Source organism: Pinus tabuliformis, chromosome 7, assembly GCF_031772625.1.
Source record: "Pinus tabuliformis cultivar Carrire ecotype Pingquan chromosome 7, CPIR1, whole genome shotgun sequence".
Lineage (NCBI taxonomy): Eukaryota > Viridiplantae > Streptophyta > Pinopsida > Pinales > Pinaceae > Pinus > Pinus tabuliformis.
Window position 1 is genome coordinate 345,488,530 of NC_142293.1, and position 26,934 is coordinate 345,515,463.

General features: G+C 36.1%; 1 pseudogene; it reads right to left on the minus strand.

The window, feature by feature from the left end:
* Positions 1 to 21,748: 21,748 nt before the first annotated feature.
* Positions 21,749 to 25,294, minus strand: LOC149247351 (pentatricopeptide repeat-containing protein At4g21300 pseudogene; annotated as a pseudogene).
* Between the last annotated feature and the right edge of the window lie 1,640 nt (positions 25,295 to 26,934).

A 26,934-nucleotide genomic window follows, 5' to 3' on the forward strand; every position in this document is an offset into this window, starting at 1 on the left:
TTCTTAAATTACTGATTCATCCCCCCCCTCAACAATTCCTTATTCCAACAGAGATTTCATCTTTCAAATAGTTTTGTGTAGATAGATTTCATTATGCGAAAAGAGTTCATTATGTGGAGTTTTCTTCGTACTCTGCACAACCTTAATTAATTAGCGGTAGAGTGTGGAAAACACACTAACATCAAGACAGGTGGAGAGTTTTGTATTCATTGTGCAAAGAGTTTTGTGCAAACATATTTCATTCTACAGAGAGCTTTCATTGCGCGGATTTTTCTCTACACTCCGCACAACATTTAATCTATTAATTAGTGATATTAGGAGTCAAAGATATAGATTATTTAGTATTAAAATATTACCAATAAAATATAATAATAATAATTCACTAGAAATATGCAAAGAGAGACTAACAAAACAGGTGGAGAGCTTTGTGAAAAAAGCTTACATTGTGTGGAGAGCTTTGTGGAGAGAGATTTCATTGGGCAGAGAGTTTTGTACGAAGAGATTTCATTGTGCAGAGATATTTCATTGTGTGGAGAGTTTTGTGCAGATAGATTTTATTATGCGGAGAGCTTTCACTGTGTGGAGAGTTTTGTGTGGAGATATTTCATTGTGTGGAAAGATTTCATTGTGTAAGGTTTTCTCCGCACTTTGCACAACCTTTAATCAATTCATTAGTGGTAGAGGCAAATACTATGTTGCATTGTAGCTTTTACCCTTGTTTCTATTGCAACAAGACAAGAGCTCCCATAAAGAATTGAGAGCTCCCATTATATTGAAATGATGAAAGAATCCACATCCAATAGTGGAAAGGATGTATAGGTATCAATCATACTCTCTTGCTTTGAGGCAAGAAAAAATCCAATTATCAATGTTTTTTGGAAGACTTTCGTTGGGTGAGGTAGTAAAGGTTACGAAAAGTATTACCAGAGATCTATTTCAATTTGGGTTTTGATTTGAGTAGTCAAAAAGAAAATTATTTACTAATTTTCTATTTTTCTCAATCTTAAATGCCACACCTAATTTTTGTAGATCTCATTGATTTGTGTTGTTTGGGAGGTACTCCACAACCTTGGGTACTGGGTCTGTGTGAGTTGGCACCACAAAATCATTTTGTGGGCAGAGTACCCAAGCAGTGGGTTTTGTACCCAAAGTTGTGGGCATGAAACAAAGCATGGTTTTGATGGTTTGAGCATTGTTTCATATGTGACACCCTTAATGAAGCAAGGGGAAACTAAAGCAACCATGGAAGAAGTGATCAAATGAAATAAAATATTTATTTATTTATTGTGGCCTAAATGACATAATGTACAGGTCAACTTGACTTGAAGAGGTGACTTTTAGAGGGTGGTCGTTGCATCTAGAGCACATATAAATAAGAAATGAGACAATTCATTTTATTATATCACATCACAAGAGAAAAATGCATCAAAAGGAAAAGGATGTTTGATATCAGGCAGTTGCAGTCCCTTAAGTGCATATCTGAAGTGAAAGGAGGTTGAGTTTGATAACCTTTTGGTTTTTTTTGGATATCTGAGTTAGGGCATATGTTGGTTACGGTTTAAAGGCAGTGATTTTGTGCATGCGTTGGACTATCTTCAAAGATATAGCCGCATCTACATTTTGTGTTTTTGGAAGAAGGGTCGAGCTCTGTCATGCGTAGTTTGAAGGGTCGTAAGGGTTGTTGGTTGACGATAGAAAGGCCAGGCAGGTAGGCTGAGTATCTTCAAGGGACAACACAGGGATTTCAGGGCTAGAAGGGAGGTAAAATAAAGAGAATCAATTAAAATATTTTGACAAAGGAAACCCTAGCTGCAGGGTATGTAATTTAGGTCTGTTGAGAAATCTAATAAGGTGGCAAGTTAATTGATTTCTATTATTATGAAATTAGCTTGTGATGTTTCATTATCAGTTTTCCTTCTTTTGATTTATCTTTTCTTATCATCAATACTAATGCCAAACAAAAAATAGAAAAAGGACACGAGATGTAGGCATGCAACCAGGGTAAAACCCCTGCATAGGGGAAAACCCAGTCAAGTAATTCTTCCTTATGTAGATTCAAAACAAAGACTGAGATAACCAAGACTCTCTTAACCTAGACCAAAGACTTCTTCCTTCCATCAAGTCAACTTTGTCACATCATGTTGAGTTCTGTATTGGATGTTTCGTTTGGCAATGCTTTGTTTCACTATTGCAACTATGACATGCTTTGATCGTGTTTCAATGGTGACATACTTCAGTTATGTGGCAATCAAATCATGCTTGTGGTTCTATGTCAACCTCAACATACTTTGATCATCGATTCTGTGGTGATAGTCCAATCTTTAGTCCTATGGCAGCCCTTAACATACTTCGACCTTGTCATCCTTTTCCTTTATGCTCATGCAATCATAGATACTTCAAATTTGTAATTTGCTTTCTTTTATCACCTCCAAAGGCAATTGTAACTTCAACGAGATTTTTTTTCTTCAACAAGTTGTAAACCTATAATCCGAATTTCCTTCTTCATTGAACTTATATCAGTTCTAAGATAACTTGGAGTTACAACCCATAAACTTATCCAATGCTTCGACCTTATGAATTAATACTCCTTCGTTGTCATGTAATCTGAGTCACAGTGATCCACTGAACTTTCTTTCTGAGATACTACAACCTGTTTTTGTTCTTGAATTGTAGAGCGAATTATATAAACCTATATATAGTTCTTTCCCACTGTAAATGAGTCGACTTGTGTTTGTTTGAGAAGCCGACTTGTAGAGTAATTATTTGGACGCCGACCTTGCAAGGTGACTTGATGGAGGAGTCTTTTGACAAAACAAATTTGACTTAACTTTAAATAAAAAGCCTAAATCCTACAATGTAGGCTTGATCTATGATAATTGACCCAAGCATGAAACCCATGCTTTAACAAGTCAATTTAATTAATAATAAATTTTATTTTTCATTCTTTTGATAAATATATGTTGATAATGTTGGCATTGATTTCAAATGGTAGTGATAAGGAAACTTGTTATCATTACGCTGATTGATTAATGTTAATGTAATTGTAAAGGTTGAAAATGATGTGAAGTGAAAAGTCTATGATAATCAATGTGAAGGTTGAATATGGTCAAATGGATCATAAAATACTAAGACATAAACTGAAGAAAAAAAAAGTATGTCATTGAACAAAAAATGTATGATACAAGCTAATACAAATCTAATTTGTATCTTTGTAATAATTATTTGTTGAGATATTTTATCTTAGCTCTATTTTATGTTACAAATTGTTTTCAGAACTAAAAATGAAGAGACAAGTTTGTGAAAAGTTTTTAGAAGACCAAGAGACAATGCCTCATTTCATATTCCTGCAAAGAATACAAACATTCAATATGGCTTGCTTATAAAATATACAATGTGTAATTGAAAAAGAACTTTTTGGAAGTAAAGTAATATGCATAAGAAAGTTGATGATCAGCAATAGAAGAGGTACAAAGTGGAAAAGGAGAAGCAGTGCAGTAGTAGACTTGATAGTAGGATTGTATATGAGGTAACCAATGTTTGTGACTTGATGTTGTAATTGAGAGATTTTTGTCCCTTTCTATGTTGTAGCTTGATAAAGAACAAGTTGTACCATGTTGAGGTAGGAGCCTCCCGTGGGTTGTAGCTTGTAGAAAACTTGTAGGAGTTGGAGCTTTTTTTGAGGTAGGAGCCTCTTGTAGGTTGGAGCCTACAAAAATCTAATGTAATAAGGAGTAGTAGCTTGCTTTCACATCACTTTCAACCTAAAATCCGTGGTTTTCTCCCTTCGGGGTTTTCACTTATATCTGATGTATTCATGTGTTAGCTCTTGAATGTTGTGTGAATGTTATTGAATTCTTGATATATATATATATGCAAATCTATCTCTCTAAAACCTATAAAAGGAATTCAATAATAATACACATACATAAACCATTAGTTGTATAAGAAGAAAAGTAAGTTGATCAAAAGAAATGATTTTAAATTACTAATTCACCCCCCCCTCAGAAATTTCCAATCATAAATATCAATTGGTATCTGAGCCAAGTTCCTTCAGTAGCAGTCTAACAACTAGAAGGAGGTCAAGAAAGATCCTCAACAAATAAAGCCCCTCTATTTACTAGTAAAAAATATGCCTTCTGGAAAGTGATAATGAAGACATATTAGTGTCCCTAGGAGTAGAATTATGGGCTGCTATGATGATAGGGTATGATGAACCAAAGGAAACAACTAGTGACAAAGATATCAAACTGAATTTTATAGCTAATGAAAAAGTTATGAATATACTTCTGAGTGGTCTATGTGAGTCTTAATTTATCAAAGTAATGCATTGTGAGGCAGCCAAAGATATCTAGGTTAAATTAGAAAATATTCATGAAGGAGATAAAAATGTTAAGATGGTCAAATTACAAGTGTATAGAACGTAGTTTGAGACCTTAAAAATGAATGAAGATGAAGATGAAGTTAAATTATTTTTAAGAGTTGATGAAGTCGTAAATATCATGATGGGTCTAGGAGAAACAATTAAAGAAATTGTAATAGTTCAGAAAATATTGAGGTCATTACTTTATAAATTCAATCCTAAGGTTTCAGCTATAGAAGAGACATCAAAAGTTGAGACTTTGAACATGGATTAACTACTTGGCTCTTTGACAACATATGAGATGAGAATTCCAAAAGGGAAGGCAGTCACTAGAGAGGCAACTTTCAAGGAAGACAAGTCCATAGAAGAAAAGGAATGTTCATGCTCAGGTTTTGATGAAGAAGTAAAATTTGTTAGAAGGTTGAAGAAAGGAATAGGTAAGTACAAATGAAAACTTCCACTTAATTTTGGAAGAGTGGGGCATTATGCTTCAAAATTTCCTTATAAGAAAGAAGAAAATTAGCTTAAAGGGAAAGAGAAGAACAAGTCTAATAAAATGCAGAAAGAGAGAAAATTTAAAAGAAAAAGTTTCTATGCTCAAGAAGATAGCAGTGTATCTAAAAGTTCCAATGAATCCTCTAGTGAAGATGGAACCAATGAATTCATGTTGATGGCCTTGGAAGAACTTGAAAATGATTTCCAGGAATATGAAGAAGAAGAGGAAGGTGAGGTAGACCTTGAGGGGGAGTTGATCAGTGCCCTAGATGAAATAGAAAGGCTTAAACTAAAGAATAGAAATCAGAAATAAGTCCTATTGAAATATGTAAAAGAAGAATCAAATTCAGAAGAAATTATCAAGTTGAAAGTTGAACTTGAATAAGAAAAGAAGGTGGAAGACATTTTGATGCAGCAAATAAAAGAGAAAATCCAGGAGTGTGAAAGATTGGAAGAAGAGGTGGTAAGTCTGAAGAAGAAGCTAGAGAAGGCTCAAACTGAACTAAACATGAATATTTAATAGATAAAAGGGTCTTAAAAAATGGATGTGATATAAAATGCTCATAGGTCTCCACTCATAAATACTGGATTAGGCTATGAAGGAGAATCCAGTAAATCCAAGGCAGAGGAGAAAAGGACACTCACCTTTGTAAAATATGTTAGGGGAGAGGATGGAAGATCACATCAATTTGAGAACAAAAATTTGAGCAACACTTCAACATCAAATGAACAGTTGGAAAGAAACATTGCCAAAAAAGTACACAAGGCAAAAGGAATGGACAATCAAACAACAAACTATCAGAGACCATACTTCTTTAGGAGACAGGATTGTCAAATGTCTAGATGGCTATATCCCCAAATGACATCCACTACTAGGTACATATATTTTTTCTATGGATATTGTTACTGCTATAAAAATTTTGGACATAAAGCCATTTATTATAGAGATTATGTTAGAAGAATTGATTTGGAAATTCTAAAATAAGTAAGGCTAATAATGGATTCACATACATCAAAACAAACATGAATCTAGATAAAAATGCATATGCTCCTCTCCTTGATATCACTGAATGTTTTCATTGTTACAACTTTGGGCATAAGTCATATGAATATCAACTTAAGGACAATAGATTTTCATCTCAAAATAATTATAGAACAGATGCATGCATGCAATGGAGAAAGAAGAAGGAAGAAAAGAACGTTGATAAGTGTGACCTAGTTCTATATGCTCAAGATCAAAACAGTAAATGGTATGTGGACAGTGGTTGCTCTAGACATATAATAGGAGATAAAAGAAAGTTTGTATCCTTGGATGAAAATAAAATTGGAAATGTCACATTCGGCAATGATGAAGCAGTAAAAATTAGAGGAAAGGGTACAGTGAGTCTAAATAATGGAAGAGGAAAGGCTCAGGATGTATTGTTTGTGGATGGTCTAAAACATAAGTTTTTGAGTGTAAGTTAGATGTGTAACAAAGGTTGTGAAGTTCTCTTTAGAGCTCAAGACTGTGAAATCAGGTCAACATCTATAAGGAAGACTCTGGCTAAAGGAGTTTGAACAGAGAATAATGTATATATCTTGAAGGAAGAGAGAGAAGAATGTTACATCAACAAACAAGAAGAATCATGGCTGTGGCATAGGAGATTGGGGAATCTCAATTTTGATCACATCATCAAACTTGGTAAGAAAGGAGCAGTCAGAGATCTACCAACAATAAAGAAACCTCAAAACACTATCTGCAAGTCATGTCAAATGGATAAACAAACATGAACATCATTCAAATTCAAAGATAAGCTATCAATCATAAGCCTTTGCAATTAGTTCACATGGATTTGTGTGGGCCTTCCGGAACAGAAGCACCAAGAGGAGAAAAAGATTTTGTGTTGGTAATTGATGACTATTTGAAATTGACATGGGTGGCATTCCTCAGAAATAAGTCAGAAGCATTTGAAAAGTTCAAAATATTCAAGGCACTGGGAAAAGCCAAATAGGTTGTAAGATAAAGAGCATAAGGTCAGACAGAGGAGGTGAATTTACATCAGATGAGTTTGCAGACCTATGTAATGAATTTGGCATAAAGTGATAGTATACTATTGCAAACACACCACAACAGAATAGAGTTGCAGAGAGACAACACAGATTTGTTCAGCAAATGGCCAGAGCCATGATGCAAGAAAGAAACATTCCTCAAAAATGTTGGGCAAAAGCGATGCATACAACAATACATATCTCAATAAGGCACATCTTAGACCAAATTGTGATAAGACACCATATGAACTGTGGCATGGGAAACCAATGTCAATCAAGCATTTTAAAGTATTTTGGAGTAAATGCTATATAAAAATAATGATGAAAAGCTAGGAAAGTTTGATGCTCGATCTAATGAAGGATAATTTTTGGGATATTCATCAAAAAGTAAGGGATATAGGTGCAATGATAAGAGGTTTCATGAGATTGTGGAATGCATATATGTAAGGTTTGATGAAGATTTATCTGATAAGAACAAAAACATGGGTTTTATTAATCCCCCATATCATCACCATTATGGCAATAAAGAGAATGAAGTACAAGATGAAGCATTAGAAGATAAAAAGACTCATTCAAAAGGACCCTCAAGACACACTCAAAAGAATCATCCTGAAAATCAAATTATTGGAGATAAAAGTGAAGGAGTTCAAACAAGGAGGCAACTAGTAGAAAAATATGAGCTAGTTCATATAGCTATGTTGTCACAGATATAGCCAAAGAAATTTTATGAGGCAAGTAAAGACCAATGTTGGGTAGATTTTATGAATGAGGAGTTAGATCAAATCGAAAAGGATAAGGCTTGGGAACTAACACCAAGACCAATCAGAAAAAATATCATTTGGACAAAATGGGTATTCAAGAACAAAATGAATGAACAAGGTCATATTGTGAGAAAAAAAGCCATACTAGTATGCAAGGGGTACTCACAAATAGAAGGCCTTGATTATGAAGAAATGTTTGCACCAGTTGTGAGATTGGAGGCAATCAGGTTGTTTTTGGCTTTTGCTTGTTACAAGGATTTCAAAGTATACCAAATGGACATGAATTCTTCTTTTCTAAATGGAGAACTTGAGGAAGATGTCTATATGGAACAACCTTAAGGGTTTTTGTTATCAGATAAACCTAATTATGTCTGCAAGTTAAAGAAGGAACTATATGGTCTTAAACAAGTACCACGAACATGGTACTGTAGACTAGACAAGTACCTTCAAAAATAGAATTTCAAGAGAGGAGTTGATATTAATATGTACATAAAGGTTGATGGAGCTGAATTACTAATTGTGGTCATGTATATGGATGATATCATGTTTGGCATCAATAAAGATCATCTAGTAAAATGGTTTGCTGAAGAGATGAAGTATGAGTTTGTTGGGTCCCTATAATAATAGTGATTACCCCATTACTATTGTAGTTATACCCCTTATTTATATTGTTGTTCCCCTATTACCCCCATATTGTTATTTATGTGCCCCATAGAATCCCTCTATTGTTATTTTTGTGGCTTTATATTATTATTGTTAGGTCGGCTGGATTATATTGTGACTCCTTAGACTCCTATATATAGGAAGGAGGTTTTGTCATTTGTATCATCCAAGAATTGTTCATTTATGTAATGTAAAGGAGGTTTCCCCCTCGAAGAGGCTGAATTCTAAGGCGTTGATCTATCTTTTCTATCTTTTCTTGAGCTGGTTTCATAACATTTGGTATCAGAGCTTTGGATTCTAGGGTTTCGCTGCTCCAAACAGGTCATCGTGGCATTTTCGCTATAAATTTTTTTCTGTGACGTTTCAGAAATCGCAAAAAAAACCCATTTGAGAAGAAATCGCGCTGAACCTTGGGTCCAAATTTCAGAGCTTTTAACGCGATATTTGCAGAGATATGATCTAAGAAAGTTGGTCTTTTTGCAGACTCCTGAATTACATTCAAAACAGGTGACCTGGGGAAAATCATCATAACTTTCTCTCTGGGGATCGGATTGAAATTTTGTAAGAAGGTGCAGAAATAGGACGGACTGTAGTTTATTTTGTGTGTGTTTCAGATTCAAAGGTTGAAACAGTGACTCGTGGCACGTCGTACAAGTTTGCTCTACTGAATCAGTCTAAAAGCAAGTCACTGTGGGAGATTTCACATAACTCTTCCTTGGAGAATCCAATTTGGCTCAGACTTGTGGCATTGGAAAGAGGACGCAGAAGGCTACTACAGGTAGCAATTTCAGAACTGGATGATCCAAAATTACAGAGATACATCAAATTCAATATCAGGCTTCTATAAAGCGAAAAAAGGTGTGTAGTTTTTTTTTAAATTTTTGTGTAAGCTTGGTTTAATGGAATTCAAAGGGCATAGTAAAACATTATTATCGGTAACTGATGCCCCGAGGAAAAAAAATGCAAACACCTAGTAAGGAACCTGAAAGCTCTAGCATGACTCATGAAGAAGAGGAAGAAATGCTACATGATATATCAAAATTACAAGAACAAGTGCAACAAATGTCACGCTCACAAAAGCTAACAGAAGCTAAGATAAGTGGCGTGGAATCTAAGATAAATGGCGTGGAATCTAAGATAAAGGGCATGGAAGCTAAGATGGAGGATTCGATGGCAGATTTGAAGATAGATTTGAAGACAGACATGGAAGAATTGAAGAAGTTGCTACAAGAAAGGGTCACTAATGGTGAAAAGGTAGTAAAGGAAACTCATGATGAGAACAAAAGAAATGTTAATCATGATTCCATAGACGCTAATGTTGGATCGAAGAATCACCATATTCCAAAAATCGATATGAGGAAGTTTGATGGCAAGGATCCCGCCACATGGATATTACAGATGGAGCAATTCTTCGATCTCAATAATGTGCAAAACGCACAAAAGGTACGTATGGCAACTGTATATTTGGAACCAAATCAGTTTGTATGGTATCAATGGCTTTTCTCTCGTAAACAATTTATCACTTGGGCAATTTTTACGGAAGAATTGATAGCACATTATGAAGATACAAAAAGCAACACTTTTTTTAGCCAATTGATAAGTCTCAAACAAAAGGGTTCAGTAATGGAGCACATTGAGGAGTTCCAAAAATTGAACATAAGGGTAAAAGATATTCCAGAGGAGCATAGGATTGATGTGTTCATAGGGTCTTTAAAGGATAATATCCAACATGATGTTCACCTTTGGGAACCTGATTCATTAGAGAAGGCATTCAGGTTAGCAAGAAAAATGGAAAGCAAAATTATGGCAACCAGGAAGCATACCACTCACAACTATAAAAACAGAAGTGTTTTTGCCCCTAGTCTTCCACAACCTATAAGGTTGACACCACAACAATTGGAAGAAAAAAGAGCAAAAGGGCTTTGTTACAGTTGTGATAGCAAATACACTAAAGGTCATAAGTGTGCTGAGAAGAAATTATTCTACATAGATTGTGAAAAGGAAGAAGAAAAGGAGCAAGAAAGGTCAAAAGAAGAAGATATACTCCAGGAACAAAGCCTAGATGAAGAACAAATAAATCCGACCATATCTTGTAATGCATTTGCGGGAATTACCACTCCTCAAACCATCAAGATAGAAGGACAAATCAAGAAGAAAAAGGTAATAGTGTTGATTGATTCAGGAAGCACCCACAATTTTATTCATTGTAGGGTAGCAAAAGAATTGAATTGCTTCCTATATCCAGCACCAGAGTGTCAAGTGATGATTGCAAATGGAGGAACAATAAATTGCTCTGGAAAGTGCCATAATATCAAGCTATCCATGGGAGAATATGTATTGACTAGCCCAATGCTTTCCATTCCAATGGGAGGTGCTGATGTTGTACTAGGAGTCCAATGGCTACAATCCTTGGGTACAATAGCTTTTAATTTTCAAGAACTTTTCATCAAATTTTCTACGGAAGGAAAGGAAGTTGAAAGGGGTATTGCAGGGAAACCAGGAAAGATAATCAGCTCTAATGGCATGACAAAGCTTCTAAAAAAGGAGCAAAGAGGTGTAATTGCACAATTATGTTCGCTAGATGTTTCCACATTGGAATCATCTATTTCTCCAGATCTCCAAAATGTCTTGGACAATCATTCCAAGGTATTTGAGACTCCCAAAGGTCTCCCACCTATGCGTGATCATGATCATGCTATTCATCTGATTCCAGGAAGTGTTCCTCCAAACATCAGGCCGTACAGATATCCCTATGTCCAAAAAAGTGAAATTGAACGTATGGTTGCAGAAATGCTAGAGGCTGGTATAATTCAACCAAGTCAAAGTTCTTTCTCAGCTCCAGTAGTATTGGTGCACAAGAAGGATGGATCATGGCGCATGTGTCCGGATTATAGGGAGCTCAACAAGCTCACTATTAAAGATAAGTTCCCCATTCCTGTTATTGATGAATTACTGGATGAATTGCATGGATCAATTTACTTCACCAAGTTGGATCTTCGTTCAGGATATCATCAAATCAGAATGAAGATTGAAGACATTCCGAAAACAACATTTAGAACTCATGAGGGTCATTATGAATTTTTGGTCATGCCTTTTGGCCTTACCAATGCACCTTCAACATTTCAAGGTTTGATGAATTCAATTTTCAAACCATTCCTTAGAAAATTTGTGTTAGTATTTTTTGATGATATACTAATCTACAGCAAGTCTTGGAAGGATCATGTTGAACATGTTGACAGGGTGCTACAACTATTGGAGGAGAAACAATTATATGCAAAAAGATCCAAATGTTTCTTTGGAGTCCAGGAGGTGGAATATTTGGGTCATATTGTATCTCATGAAGGAGTTAAGGTAGACCCTAGCAAAATTAAAGCCATTAAGGAATGGAAAATCCCCACATCCATAAAGCATCTGCGAGGATTTCTTGGGTTGACAGGGTATTATCGCAAGTTTGTTAAGAATTATGGGAGAATAGCAGCACCTCTAACAACATTATTGAAGAAAGATTCATTTTCATGGACTCCGGAAGCAACAAAGGCCTTTGAACATCTTAAAGAGGCAATGTGCCAAGCACCGGTCTTAGCTACACCGGACTTCACAAAAACCTTTATTGTGGAATGTGATGCTTCAGGAAATGGAATTGGTGTTGTTCTAATGCAAGATGAAAGACCCATTGCTTTTGAAAGTCGTCCAATCAAGGGAAAGTTTTTAAGCAAAGCTATTTATGAGAAGGAAATGTTGGCAATACTCCATGCACTTAAGAAATGGCGACCCTACCTAATGGGAAGACACTTCAAGGTAAAAACGGATCATGATAGCCTTAAATACTTTTTAGAACAAAGATTATCCTCTGAAGAGCAACAAAAGTGGGTCACAAAGATGTTGGGTTATGACTTTGAAATCATCTACAAAAAAGGGAAGCAAAATGTGGTGGCAGATGCACTCTCAAGAAAGGATGAGGATGTGGAAGCATTGTTGTGTGCCATTTCTATTATCCAACCAGATTGGATAAACGAAGCAAGGGAGGAATGGAAGAACGATGAAGAAGTGTGGGCACTTATTTGAAAGCTACAACAAGATTCCAGTACTTCTGATACATTTAGCTGGCAAAATGATTCGTTATGGTACAAAGATCGCTTATACCTCTGTAAGAATTCCCAGCTAAAACAAAAGATTCTTATGGAATTGCACACTTCTCCCTTAGGAGGGCACTCAGGATTTTTAAAAACTTACCACAGGGTTAAGAAGGAATTTTTTTGGGATGGCCTTAAATCAGATATTCAAAAGTTTGTGGCGGAATGTTTGGTTTGCCAACAAAATAAAGTTGAAACAATTAAGACATCGGGTCTATTACAACCTTTATCCATTCCAAGCCAACGTTGGGAGGAGGTTTCAATGGATTTTATCACAGGTTTACCCAAGTCTGAGGGAAAGAGTGTCATCATGGTGGTAGTTGACAGACTTACCAAGTATGCACACTTTTGTGCATTATCACATCCATTTAAAGCCAGTACAGTTTCTACTGCATTTATGGAAACAATTCAAAAGCTACATGGAAACCCAAAGATTATTGTAAGTGACAGAGATCCCATTTTCACTGGAAATTTTTGGATAGAATTATTTTCTTGTCTTGGTACTCAGTTAGCTCATAGCTCATCTTATCATCCTCAATTTGATGGGCAAACTGAGATAGTAAACAAATGTTTGGAAGGATATCTTCGTTGCTTTGTATCTGATAAACAAACACAATGGGTCAAATGGTTGCCTCTGGTTGAATGGTGGTATAACACTTCCTTCCATACAGCAACAAAAATGACCCCATTTATGGCACTTTATGGGTATCAACCACCATCCATCACATCATATTTAAGAGAAAATTCTAAGGTTCAGGCAGTGGAACATCACATCGAACATCAACAACAAGTCCTCCAACTCTTAAAGGATAACCTCGTGTTGGCACAAAATAGAATGAAACAACAGGCAGATCAACATCGCAGTGAAAGAAGTTTTGATGTAGGTGATTGGGTATTCCTACGGCTACAACCATATAAGCAAATGTCCCTAAAGCAAGCTAAGAAGGATAATAAATTATCACCAAAGTATTATGGTCCGTACAAGGTGTTGCAAAAGTTGGTACTATGGCATACAAATTGGAGCTTCCTGCAGCTTCTCGATTGCACCCAGTTTTCCATGTTTCATGTTTAAAGAAGGTTATAGGTGACAAGCTCCCAATTCAAACAATATTGCCAGAACTTGACGAGGAAAGAAAAATTATATTGGAACCGGAAGCAGTCACAGAAACAAGAAATCGACAGCTACGAAATCGATCAATTTCAGAGTATCTTATCAAGTGGAAAAACTTATCCGCTGAAGATTCCACATGGGAGGATGAGAATTTTATGCAGAAGTATCCAGAACTACTCAAGCGTTGAGGACAACACTTTTTTGAAGGAGAGGGGCATGTTGGGTCCCTATAATAATAGTGATTACCCCATTACTATTGTAGTTATACCCCTTATTTATATTGTTGTGCCCATGTTACCCCCATATTGTTATTTCTGTGCCCCATAGAATCCCTCTATTGTTATTTTTGTGGCTTTATATTATTATTGTTAGGTCGGCTGGATTATATTGTGACTCCTTAGACTCCTATATATAGGAAGGAGGTTTTGTCATTTGTATCATCCAAGAACTGTTCATTTATGTAATGTAAAGGAGGTTGCCCCCTCGAAGAGGCTGAATTCTAAGGCGTTGATCTATCTTTTCTATCTTTTCTTGAGCTGGTTTCATAACAGAGTTTGAAATGTCAAAGATTGGAGAACTTACCTTCTACCTAGGGCTCCAAATCCTACAAAATCCTAGAGGCATATTCATTTCTCAAGAGAAATACCTAAGAGATATGTTGAAAAAGTTCCAAATGGAAGATTGTAAACTTGTCTCAACCCCCATGGCAACTAGATGCAAGCTATGTGCAAATGATGAATCGTCTGATGTGGATCAAAAGATTTACATATCTATGATAGGAAGCCTGCTATACTTAACAAATTCTAGACCAGATATAATGTTAGCAGTTGGATTAGTGGAAAGATACCAATCAACACCTAAACAAAGTCATCTATTAGCAACAAAGAGGATATTCAGATATTTGAAAGGGACTACAAACTATGGACTATGGTATCCAAAAGGTAAGGACTTTACATTGACAACATACACAGATGCAGATTGGGCCAGTTGTGTGGATGACAAAAAAAATACAAGTGGTGGTGTATTATACCTAGGAGAGTCTTTGGTTGCTTGGTTGAGAAAGAAACAATCATCAGCTTCTCTATCTACATCAGAAGCTGCAAGTTGCTACACACAAGTGTTGTGGATGAAACGAACACTACGTGATATGAAAGTAAATTTTAATGAACCTATATCTATCAAATGCGACAATACAAGTGCAATAAGAATTTCAAAAAATCCTGTGCTCCATTTAAAGACTAAGCATATACTTATAAAGTACCACTTTCTCAGAGAACAAGTGGCTTAGCAAATAGTGAAGATGGAGTACATACCCACAAAATAACAAATAACACATATATTTAGAAAGCCTCTTGCTAGAGAACCATTTAAATATCTTATAAACAAGTTAGGGATAGTTCCTGCAAACTCTTTTCACTAATGTGACTTCCAAAGGAGAACCCAAAATATTACAGTATATAAAATTGAGCACAATGTAAGGGGGACGTTATAGGAGCAGGAAGGAGTAAAGAAGAGGAACAAAAAGCATATTCATCATTCAAAAGTTCATTCTTTAATGAAAAATTTTGAAAAAGAAAATACATATGTATATATCCAATACATAAGCATGTAAATACATATTCTAAAATGTACATAGTCCTGTTAGACATTTTCATATCAAGTCAAATCATGTTAAAATATGAGTCTAGCTCATTGTATATTGGCATCATCAAAATTTTCTCAAATTTTTTTAGCTTTTGATGATTCTAAATATTCATATATTATGCATCAATGCACATTATAATGACTTGTGTATTTAGCTGACATTCGATCTATGAAGTAAGCAAAAACATGAGACCTCTGCAATTATATGAAAGAAAAAGCATTGCCATCAAGTCTAAAGGAGCTGATATTATACATCTTTGTGTTTGGTAACTAGTGGCCCTCATCATGAAGTATCATGAGGTCATCATCTGAACCATATTATTTGGAAGTTCTATATGAAAGGCTTAGCAGATAATCGGATTATCAAGTAAAACATTGGCATAAAGGATCGTTGTATGCACATATTCTCCATGATTGCAAAAATTGTTATTGATGAAGACTGTGAAATGGGTTCTACAATAAGAAGTCCTAGCGAGTGATCAAAGCCATTGAATGGTTAATATACATTGCTACATTTCATTGCATCACTAGGATTTGTTACTATGAACACAAAGATTTGGATGTTATTAATGCTACATTTTTTAATGCAAAGAGAAATAAGATGTATTGAACTTCAATAAAAGAAATCCCTTGGAAAGAATCTACAACACAGCTGAAGAGAATCATTTCTTTTTTAGATGAGGATCTCCAATCTCAAAAAGATTTGAGTGTAGAATCAAGGAACTTTTCATTGTTTTAAATCTAAACATTTAAATTCAAAGAGGAACTCTCTTGGAGAAATATTGAACCAAGTTTAATACAAGGCCTAGTTCATTTGCAAAAGAAGAATTTGCATCATGCAGAGAAAGCATTTTCCATATATATGAAAGAAAACATGCATGCTACAGAAAATAAGGCTCATCTATCTCATAACAAGCAAATGAACAATTACCCAAGTCCACTATGTTACAAACTATATTTTCTACAATTACTGCAATGAAGTAATCACATTCAAATGAAAAGGCTAAATGTATTTTTCAAAGACACTCCATTCTAAGAAAATTTGGAGAACATCAAATCATAAACAAGAAGTCACTAGTGCATGCCATTGAAAGAGGCATCACCAACATTGAGTATTTGCATATTTTAGAAAGCTTGAAAGAAAACAAAAAATGTTGAAACAAAACCCTAAAAGATCAAGAAGACTAAGAGAGAGCAAGCAAGCATTTCAATGAAAGAAATGACAGCCCAAAGAGAATTGAGTGCTCAAACTAACTCACATATGTAATGGAAAGAATGAATTGTTGAAAGAAAAGTAATGCAGAGAAGAAGTAACTAATGTGTGGTCAGAAATACAATGATGACCGGTACCAAATGGACGCAGGATGTCAAGAGACAAAAAAAATAATGAATATGGACAACCCCAACATAAATAGGTTATTGTTGCAAATGACACATATAAGTATATTTGAATATAATGAGCTACATTATAATTAATAATTAAGGTTGTGTACCCTAATCCTACACATTGCAAATGGCATACATATTGCGCCCTCATTACAATTGGAAATCCTTTGGAATGATATTGTTGTCTCCTTATAAACATTGCAACAACAATCATGAAGCATATTTTAAAGCTGAAATTCTTGTGAATAATGATTGGCAGATTAATGAATAACGTTGGCTCTACCTATTTATTATTACTCCAAAATTATTCCATTTAATAATTCTATTTATTATCATGCTTCAACGCACAATAGCATATTTCCACTGGCACAACATTATAATCTCAACGTTTGGCTAGGCATTATTCTTGGTATCATTATTCCTGGCGTTTGGCACACTGTTATTATTACAAAGGGGCTATTATAATGATGGTATCAGTGTTATTATAATGATTGGTATGGTTGGATGGACAATTCTATAAATTGGACAACGTTACATTGGTTCTGGTCATTGGACAACTTGTACAACGTTACATTGGTTCCTTACAGCCTATACTGCATTACACTGGCCCCTTACAGGGTTACATTAGGACTGGAGCAACGCTAAATTCCTTGTTGAGCAAATATCTGAAATATATTACATATTGTGGGATACGAATTCATATTCAAAGGGCATTCAACGTTGGACATGGAAGGCATATCCATAATTCCGAATTATATATTGAACAACATTAATATGGTGGAGGGTTCATGCTCCGGCATTACTTTTCTCATGCCTCAGTGTTATTTTTCTCATGCCTCAGCGTTATTATGCTCATGCTATTACTATGGCATTGAGAGGTTATTACTCACAATTTTTTTTTAGATTAGGGTTTTGTGCCAAAAAGCAACCTCAACATACAACATAGTTTTTCAATGTACAGACTCAACATAATTTTCACTAGCCTTCAACGTTGTATTCTGAGCCTCAACATACATTGCCAGCGTTTATATCCTTCAGTATATATATTGGCAGCGTTTATTCGTCAACGTTTATATCCTTCAGCGTATATATTGGCAGTGTTTTATTCCTTAGCGTGTATATCCTTCAACGTATATTGGCAGCGCTTACATGCTTCAGCTTATATATTCCTCAGCATTTACATTGGCAGCATTCAGAATTTTTAGCGTTGTATGAATTGGTGCTAATTTTGGTCAAACTACAGCCTCAACATACATTTGGTGTGCCATATAGTATTTTAAATATTTGACAATGGTGGTATTTGAATGTCGTTTGAATGCTAGCATCATGTTAATGCTGTTTTTTTTTTTTTTTTCGAAACGTTGGACAACATCATATTGCCCAGAATTAAACAAAAGTTTCTTTATCAATTAAGCCAACAACATGGACTTCTTGGGGTGAAGCAGCACTGGAAGTACTTAAAACAACTTGTAATGTTGCCTATATGCCACATGCGTCATTGCACTATTTTTTTGGAGCTATTTTCCCTAATTAGGGTTACTTCACATGATCATTCCCGATGCAAACGACATATAGACTGATTTATACACATTGGAGCAACGTTCATTCTTGCAAATTTTTTGGCATGAAACTCAAATTTTTTTTGCCTATTCCATTCAAGATGTCTTTCCAAACTCTTTTTTTTGAACAGAAATTGATTGGTCACTATCACTTGTTATTGATGTCAAAGGGGAGGTAAGCAGAGGTGTGAGGTAAATTTTTGTCTAGGATAAGGAATTGTTGCGTTGCCATCAATGCAAAAGGGGGAGAATGTTGATAAATGTTAGCATTGATGTCAAATGGTCATGATAAGGAAACTTGTTGTCATTAAGCTGATTGATTAATGTTGATCTAATTGCAAAGGTTGAAAGTGATGTAAAGTGCAAAGGCTATGATAATCAATGTGAAGGATGAATATGGTCAAATGAAACATAAAATACTGAAGCACAAACTGAAAAAATATATGCTTTCATTGAACAGAAAATGTATGATACAAGCTAATACAAAATTGATTTGTCTCTTGTAATTATCACTAGTTGAGTTGTTTTATTTCAGCTCTAGTTTATGTTACAAATTGTTTTCAGAACTGAAAATGAAGAGACAAGCTTGTGAACAATTTTTAGAAAACCAAGAGACAATGTTTCATTTCATATTACTGCAAAGAATACAAACATCCAATATGGTTTGCTTATAAAATATACAATGTGGAATAAAAAAAGAACTTTTTGGAAGTAAAGTAGTCTACATAAGAAAGTTGATGACCAACAGCAGAAGAGGCACAAAGTGGAAAATGAGAAGCAGTGCAACAGTAGACTTGATAGCAGAATTGTATATGAGGTAACCAACATTTATGACTTGATGTTGTGATTGAGATATTTTTGTCCATTTCTATGTTGTAGCTTGATAAATAACATGGTGTAGCCTGTTGAGGTAGGAGTCTCCTATGGGTTGTAGCCTACAAAAAATTTGTGGGAGTTGGAGTTTCCTTTGAGGTAGGAGCCTCTTGTAGGTTGGAGCCTACAAAAATATGATGTAATAAGGAGTAGTAGCTTGCCTTCACATCACTTTTAACCTAAAATTCACGGTTTTCTCCCTTTGGCGTTTCCACTTATATTTGGTGTCTTCATGTGTTGCCTCTTGAATGTTGTGTGAATGTTCTTGAATTCTTGATATATATATATATATATATATATATATATCTGACACCTACAAAAGGAATTCAATAATAATAGAACACATACATAAACAATTAGTTGTACAAGAAGAAAATTAAGTTGAGCAAAAGTTATGATTTTAAATCACTAATTCAACCCCCCCCCCAATAATTTCCAATTATAAATATCAATATATTTCATTTTGACTCAAGTACAAATATGAAAACCGAACCTAGTTACATTCTTCAAAAAGGTCAAAATATCATTCAAAGTGATGCACAGGCCGTGGAGTATTATGGACAAAAGTTGATGTCCTCTAAAGGTATGAGGAATGTCCTTTCAAGTTTGATGTTTTTCTAGGTTGGTGTAGGTCATGTTGGACAAATTTGTTGGGAAACTTGTGTACAATAAGAAGGGTTGTTAGAAGGTTGCTCGAAGAGCCCCAAGTATAATCCCTTGTGGAGGACTATAAAGTGTTAGTGACCAGAAGATTTGGAGTCCTAAAGGTTGGCTTTTGAAGAAAGAAAGGGTAGCCAAGTGGGCTCGTTGTCAAGCCCTAGTTCAGTGAGGTTTAGTGGTCAAATTCAATGAGAATAGGGCAGCCTCCAAAGCCCTAAGATTTGTCATCCTTGAGCAACAATGAGGAAGAAGTGGGCAATGTGTAAGAAGACCCTATGTGCTAGTGTCCTTGAAGGAAGGAGGAGCAACTAGAGGGCAGATTGATTTGGCCAAATTTCGGTAACCTAAAGGAGCAGAGTTCATTGATAGTGGTAGATCGGGGAGCTACAGATTGGAAGGCAAAGGACCACCAGAAGTGTTCAAGGTACATGGACTAAAAAGAGTTGCAGAGCACACTACATCAGCAAGTAGGTCAGTTGTACTTTGTTCAAGGTAGATTGGTGATCATAGTTGTTGATACCAAGCCGTAGTTGTCTTGTATCAAGGTTGATTGTCAGGGCCATGATCCTTGGTACGGGAGCCCTAAGATTGTTGTATTAAAGATGGTAATATAACAAAGTTGGCTTTAAAAATTGTCTTGTGAACTAATTGATTCATTGATGTGTTTATTCTGTTGTGCAAAGTAGAAGCGTTGTGACATTTGAGTGTGTTTGTGTTCGAATTTTCGAATCAAACCAAATACTTGAGTGTCGTGGAAAATTCAACAGATCTTACTCATTAGACTTGTAAAGAACTCCATATTTTGGATGCATACAATATAAATGTTAAAAATGTGTAATATACAATATTATGCAATATGAACCAACAACTTTACAATACAACTCACACATTTGAAGTTTTAGAGTATTGAGATATTCACTAAAATCATTGTTAGGGTTGTTTAGGTAAACTTGACTAGGTCAAGTTACTAATGCATTTTCGAGCTCCAGGTTTATGGGCACCCATGGTTTTTCCCATGGTATTCATCTATGATGTAGCCTATTTAAAGGCCGAACAAACTCATGTTAAATCGTCTTGCTGGCAAGTCGGAACAAACAACAATGCTTTTAGACACCACCGCCTCTCTCAATGCTTTGTGATCTTAACATCTGGTATCAAAGCCAATGGTGGATGGAGAGATCTAAATGCAAAGCCAAGGTGATAAATTTGAGAGCCCAGTGAATATGAAAGCCCGAAGTCGAGTGTGAAGCATGAATGGCTTAATAAAAATATGTGTAAAAAGTCATGCCAGATATGCATTTGAAGGTTTAGTCGAAGAAAATGCTACAGGACTAAAAATAAAATTAAAAAATTACAAATGAAGAATGAAAAATTATATATATATATATATATATATATATAGAGAGAGAGAGAGAGAGAGATCGATCTTAACCACGGATCTATCAAGCACCCAGAAGGATCAAATCTCTTGAGATGCAAACCTTTTTTCAAGTTTTGCATCCTAAAAGAGGTTTGCACCTCAAAAAAATCGATCCCTCTTGGCACTTGCCATATCTATGGTTAAGATGAATCTTTTATATTAACCACAGTTCAAAAATTGATATCTAATCCAATCTTAGATTCATGCAACTGCTCTAATCCTATAGAATCTTCATGCAAATACTTATTCGCATTTTGTGAAGTGTGTTCATACACTTACTTTCAATTTGGAAAGTATGTACATGCAACTCAACTTAAAACTCAAAACCAATGTGCTCCTCACCAACACTTCTCTTCGACCTCTTTGCAAGCTCGTGCATTTAGATAGTTGAGTATTGACTTATTGTTTAAACTAAGTAGATCTATTTTAACTTTAAACATAGTAAGCATCAAGAGGTGTCATAAACTTGCAAGTGCAAACCTTAATGCTTCCTGATCCCTTTAGACACATTGTGAATGCAAGGTTAAGAGGAACCTATGCTATTATATCTATAATCTGTTTTTTTAAATATACTTATTGTTTCTCTCCGTTTCCTTTAAAATTATGGTAATTATTAAGAAAATTAGTCTCTTATTGAATTACATACACGCTCAAATAATTGAAGATCTTTCCATCGGACCTGTAGACTACATTGTTGTACATTGCTTTTCTTGGAGCAAAAAGCCATATATTACCGACACCGTGTTTCTAGCACTTGGGTAGAGTCTATCTGTAGAGTCTACCTTGGTACCAAGGAATGTATTCATTGCATGTGAACCTGATCATTCCATGGCAATTGAACAAACGACCATTCTGTGAAATGTTCCTCCCTAACTATGAGGCTAAACATGCTTCGTCCTTGCATTACAATCGGACATCCCTTCCATTAAATCCAAAGAAATGTTATGTGATGCAAACCCACAAGTACAAAGTCCATCTTCCTCACAATATTTTGCATTCAGTAATATTGTGTCTGAAGTTAGCGTTATGTGGTGATCAACACATACTGAAACTTCGCATGCTCACGAGGTCCACTGGAAAGTTCATCAACAAGCAAGCTCAACTAGTAACCATCTTCTCACTATGGTTGCAGATAATGTATTCGTTCTTCATCGCATTCCTCTTCCACATTGTGCAACACAAATCTTGTGTCAGGAACATAGCCTGCCTCCTTCATCTGACCACACAAACTCTTCAATATAGCATATATTTTTTCAGACTCTGGATGTGATCTGTCACCAACAGTGAATACATGAACCCTGCTATCCACTTTAATCCAGCTCCATCCTGGAGTCTTTTTCAAACCTTTGTCTTTCATCATTGTTCTCACTCTTGCTGCATCATCCCACCTGCCAGCCCCTGCATATATATTTGACAGGAGTACATAATATCCAACATGATCAGGTTCTAAAGCAAACAGCTGTTTTGCAGCAATTTCTCCTAGGTCTGCATTGCAATGAATTCTGCAGGCACCAAGCAAGGCCCCCCATACCATCGCATCAGGTTCTAAGGGCATTTTTCGTATAAAATCATAAGCATCATCCAAGTAACCGGAACGTCCTAGAAGGTCAACCATACATGCAAAGTGCCCCATGGTGGGTGTGACGCAATAATGGTGAGTCATACAATCAAAATATTTCCAGCCTTCATCCACCAGTCCTGCATGGCTGCATGCTGACAGAACAGCTATGAATGTGATGTGATCAGGCAAAACTCCTGCCCGTTGCATTTGGTAAAAGAGTGTTAGAGCATCTTGTCCATGCCCATGCATTCCATATGCTGCAATTATGATATTCCATGCAACCAAACCTCTTTGAGACATTCTATCAAACACCTGATGTGCAACCTTAATATTGCCACATTTAGCATACATGTCTATGAGAGCTTCCCCCACAAAACCATCTGAATAAGATTCCCTTCTATATATGCAAGCATGAACCTCCTTGCCATGCTGTATTGCTGCTAAGGAGGCACATGCTGGAAGAATTCCCACAATCGTGATTGAATCAATCATCACCTTTTCAAATTGCATGTCACCAAAGCATTTTAGTGCGGCATCTGAATGACCATTTTGAGAATATCCTGTAATCATTGCATTCCACGAAACCACGTTTCTGCGAGGCATACTTTCAAAAACTTGCCGTGCTAATTCCATACTCCCACATTTTGCATACATGTCCACTAGAGCAGTACCCACATAAACATCTGACTCAAATCCACTTCGGAATATGTAATTGTGAATTTCCTTACCCTGTTTCAGGGCTGTTAAGCAAGCACATACTGAGAGAACACTTGCGATGGTGTCCGAATCAGGCTTCAGGCCTGCAATTTGCATTTGCCTTAAGTTTTCCAATGCCTTGTCAGAACGCCCAGTCTGGGCAAGCCCAGCAATAATGGCACAAAATGAGACTACATCTTTTTTGTGAATGCCATCAAACACATTGCATGCGTCATCTACTTGCTTGCATCTCGTATACATCGTTACAAGGGCACTCCCAACATGAGCGTTAGCCTCAAATCCATTTCTGACTATGTAATTATGGATCTCCTTCCCCTGTTGCAAGGCTCCCAGGTGGGCACATGCAGATAAAATAGTACATATGGTTATAAAGTCATATTTTATGCATAACAGTTTCGTCTGAGCAAAGAGTTTCAAGGCCTCCTCAAAATACCCATTCTGAACATAGCCTGCAATCATCGAATTCCATAATGCAACTTCTGGCTGCGACATTCTATCAAAAACACGCCGTCCATCCTCCACAGTCTCACATTTGGCATACATAGCCACAAGTGCACTTCCCACAAAAACATCTGATTCAAAATTCCTTTTTATCAAATACTGATGTATCTCCTTTCCAGCTTGCAGAGTCCCTACATGGGAACAAGCCAAGAGAACACTCGCAAGCGTAACCTTATTCGGCTTGACACCTGAAATTTCCATTTGACCGAACAGTTCCAAGGCATCATTGCAGAGCCCATTCTGTGCATACCCTGCAATCATAGCATTCCAACATGTCAAATTTCTCTGATACATTTTGTCAAACACTTGGCGTGCAATCTCAACATCCCTGCATTTTGTATAGTTATCAATGAGAACAGTCCCCACAAAATGATCCGAATCAAATCCCTTCCTTATTATGAAACCATGAATATCCTTGCTCCGTTCCAGAGCTGCCGGAAGAACGCTGGCAGCCGTGAATTCATCAGGCTCTACACCTTCCCATTGCATTTCCCTAAATCCCTTCAAGGCTTCCTCGCATTGCCCGTTTTGAACATACCCTGCAATCAATGCATTCCAGGATACCACATCTCGTTGAGACATTTTGTCAAACACATCGCGTGCATTCTCCAAACTCCCACATTTGGCATACATGGTAACAAGCGCACTGCCCACATAAGCATCTGATTCAAGGCCATTTCTGAGAATATCATCATGGATTTCTTTGCCTTCTTCCAGGGCCAATAGAGCAGCGCATGCTTTGAGAACGCAGGGAAATGTGAACTTGTCTGGCTCCACACCAACCCCTGCCATTCGGTAATAAATCTCCATAGTCTCTTCATGATCGCCATTGTTAACATGCCCTCTCATCATTGTATTCCATGTTAAAACATTTGGGCTCGCTATTTTATCAAAAACCAGACGAGCATTCTCCAGATCCCCGCACTTGATATAGCTGTGCACCAGTTTGCTTCCTGATGATATATTATGCTGGTCTCCATTTATAATGAGTTGGGCGTGGAGTTGGCTGAGTTGTTTGATGTTGGTACATGCTTGAAAGTCAGTAGTATACGTGCCGAGGTCCACAGAAATAGTGTCCGCGGCCTTCTTAGAACGCGGTTCAACAATTACGTTTGGAATGTGTTTAAGGTTGATTGGAATGGTAGCAGTAGTACCAGTATCAGCCAGTCGACGGGACAATTGATACAACGGCCGCAAAGAAGACGAAGATCGCATAATATGGAACAGTGAAAGAAGATCGAGAGACAAATCTAAAGGTTAAGTACACATGTAAAACAAGCGTTGCAGAGGCATCTAGAGGCTGAAGCTGAAGGGACACCTTCAAATTCAGATGCTGAGCTAACAGCGAAACTATGCTCAGCATTGTGAAGCTCTCGCATGTGATGCCAACGAAGTACAACAAAGTGATCAACGCAAAGCGATACAGAAAAAAAAAACAGAAAAACACAGTAAGTAAAAAAAAACTGTAAATTAGTCGGGAAAATAATGGAAATTAATTTATGCAAGATTATGATGATTTTATTGGGGAAATTTAAATTTAAGTTACAAATGTCAAATTTCAAGATTTTGTATGCCTCACAGTTTTTGATGGAAAAGCAAGGGCGCTAGTGACACAGTTGAGGACAGGGTCACATCATCTTAGATGTGTGACTGGTAGGTGGAAGATTCCCAAGGAGGTTGAGGACAGGGTCACATCATTTTAGATGTGTCACTGGTAGGTGGAAGATTCCCAAGGAGGTTTGGGAAGAGAAAACTTGCATTTTCTGCGATAAGGATATGGTGGAGACTAAATGGCACTTTGTCATGGAGGGTGCAGCCTATGAGGATATCCCCATAAAACAATCTAAAGGTTGACAACATGCATTATCTATTTGATGAAGATAAAATCAATCAGATTGTTAGCCTTCTAGTCAAGACTCATAGCAGAAGATCCAACATCAAAAAGAATATGAAGATGAGTTAAGGTTGTTATTTTCTTGGTACTTTAGGCTGTTCAGCGTCATGGACGTCATTAAAATCATTCATTCATTTATTCAAACACTCCAACATTCTAATTTTTTGAAAAAAAAATCGCAAGATTCCAATCCGGGTGATTTTGTGGCATCCGTAGAAAATGTCGTAAGATTGTTAGATTCCAATCCAAGTGATTTTGTGGCATCGCTTGAAAATGTCATAAGATTGTGAGACAAGTGTTCGGTTCACTACTAATAAACAAATGATTAATAAATATTCATGTAATGTAGATTGGTTGGTTTGTGTGGCATTTATTATTATTCATCAATTTTCAAGTGAGGTCAGTTTGTTTGGAGTTTAATATTCATCATCAATTTTAGGTCAAGTTGGTTTGTTTGGAGTTTAATATTCATCAAGTTTCACATTTTAATGTTAGAGGTGTGGAGGTTGGAAGTCGTATGTGGAAAAAATAAACTATTCGAAAGAGCATTGAGGTTCTATTAAGTTTCTCACCATTCTAATATAACATTCATTGGTGCTTAAATTCTTCTTCCATTCAACATTAAGAGTATCCCAAACTTAAACTCTAACTAATTGATTAAAAAAAGAAATAAATAATTAATAAATATTTGAATACATGTACAAATATTATAACAAATCATATATTTTTTTATCAAAATTTGTACATTATCTCAAAACATAGCAACAATACAAGTAATAAAATTCAAAGGTGAGTATTTAGACATAGAATAAATATTTCGAGAAACAGTGTGCAAAGCCCAACAATTAAGACTTAAAGGGTATAGTCTCAACAATTAAGACTTAAAGGGTAGAGTCTCAACAATTAACGATGGCTAGCTTGGTAGGGATATTGAAACCATAATCAAAGCTCTTTCATAACTTTCTCTGGTGAGATAGGACCTATAACTCAAGTGTAACTCAAATGATAATCAAAGATACAAGGTCAAACATCACTACAAAATCTTGAGTTCGCCAAAAATCGTAGAGACACCATGCCACTCTATAGGGCATTCATAAAAAGAATAACCACTTTTAATCCCTCCAAAATTTTCAAACAAACATGTTATTCAAGAAAGCAATAGGTTCAT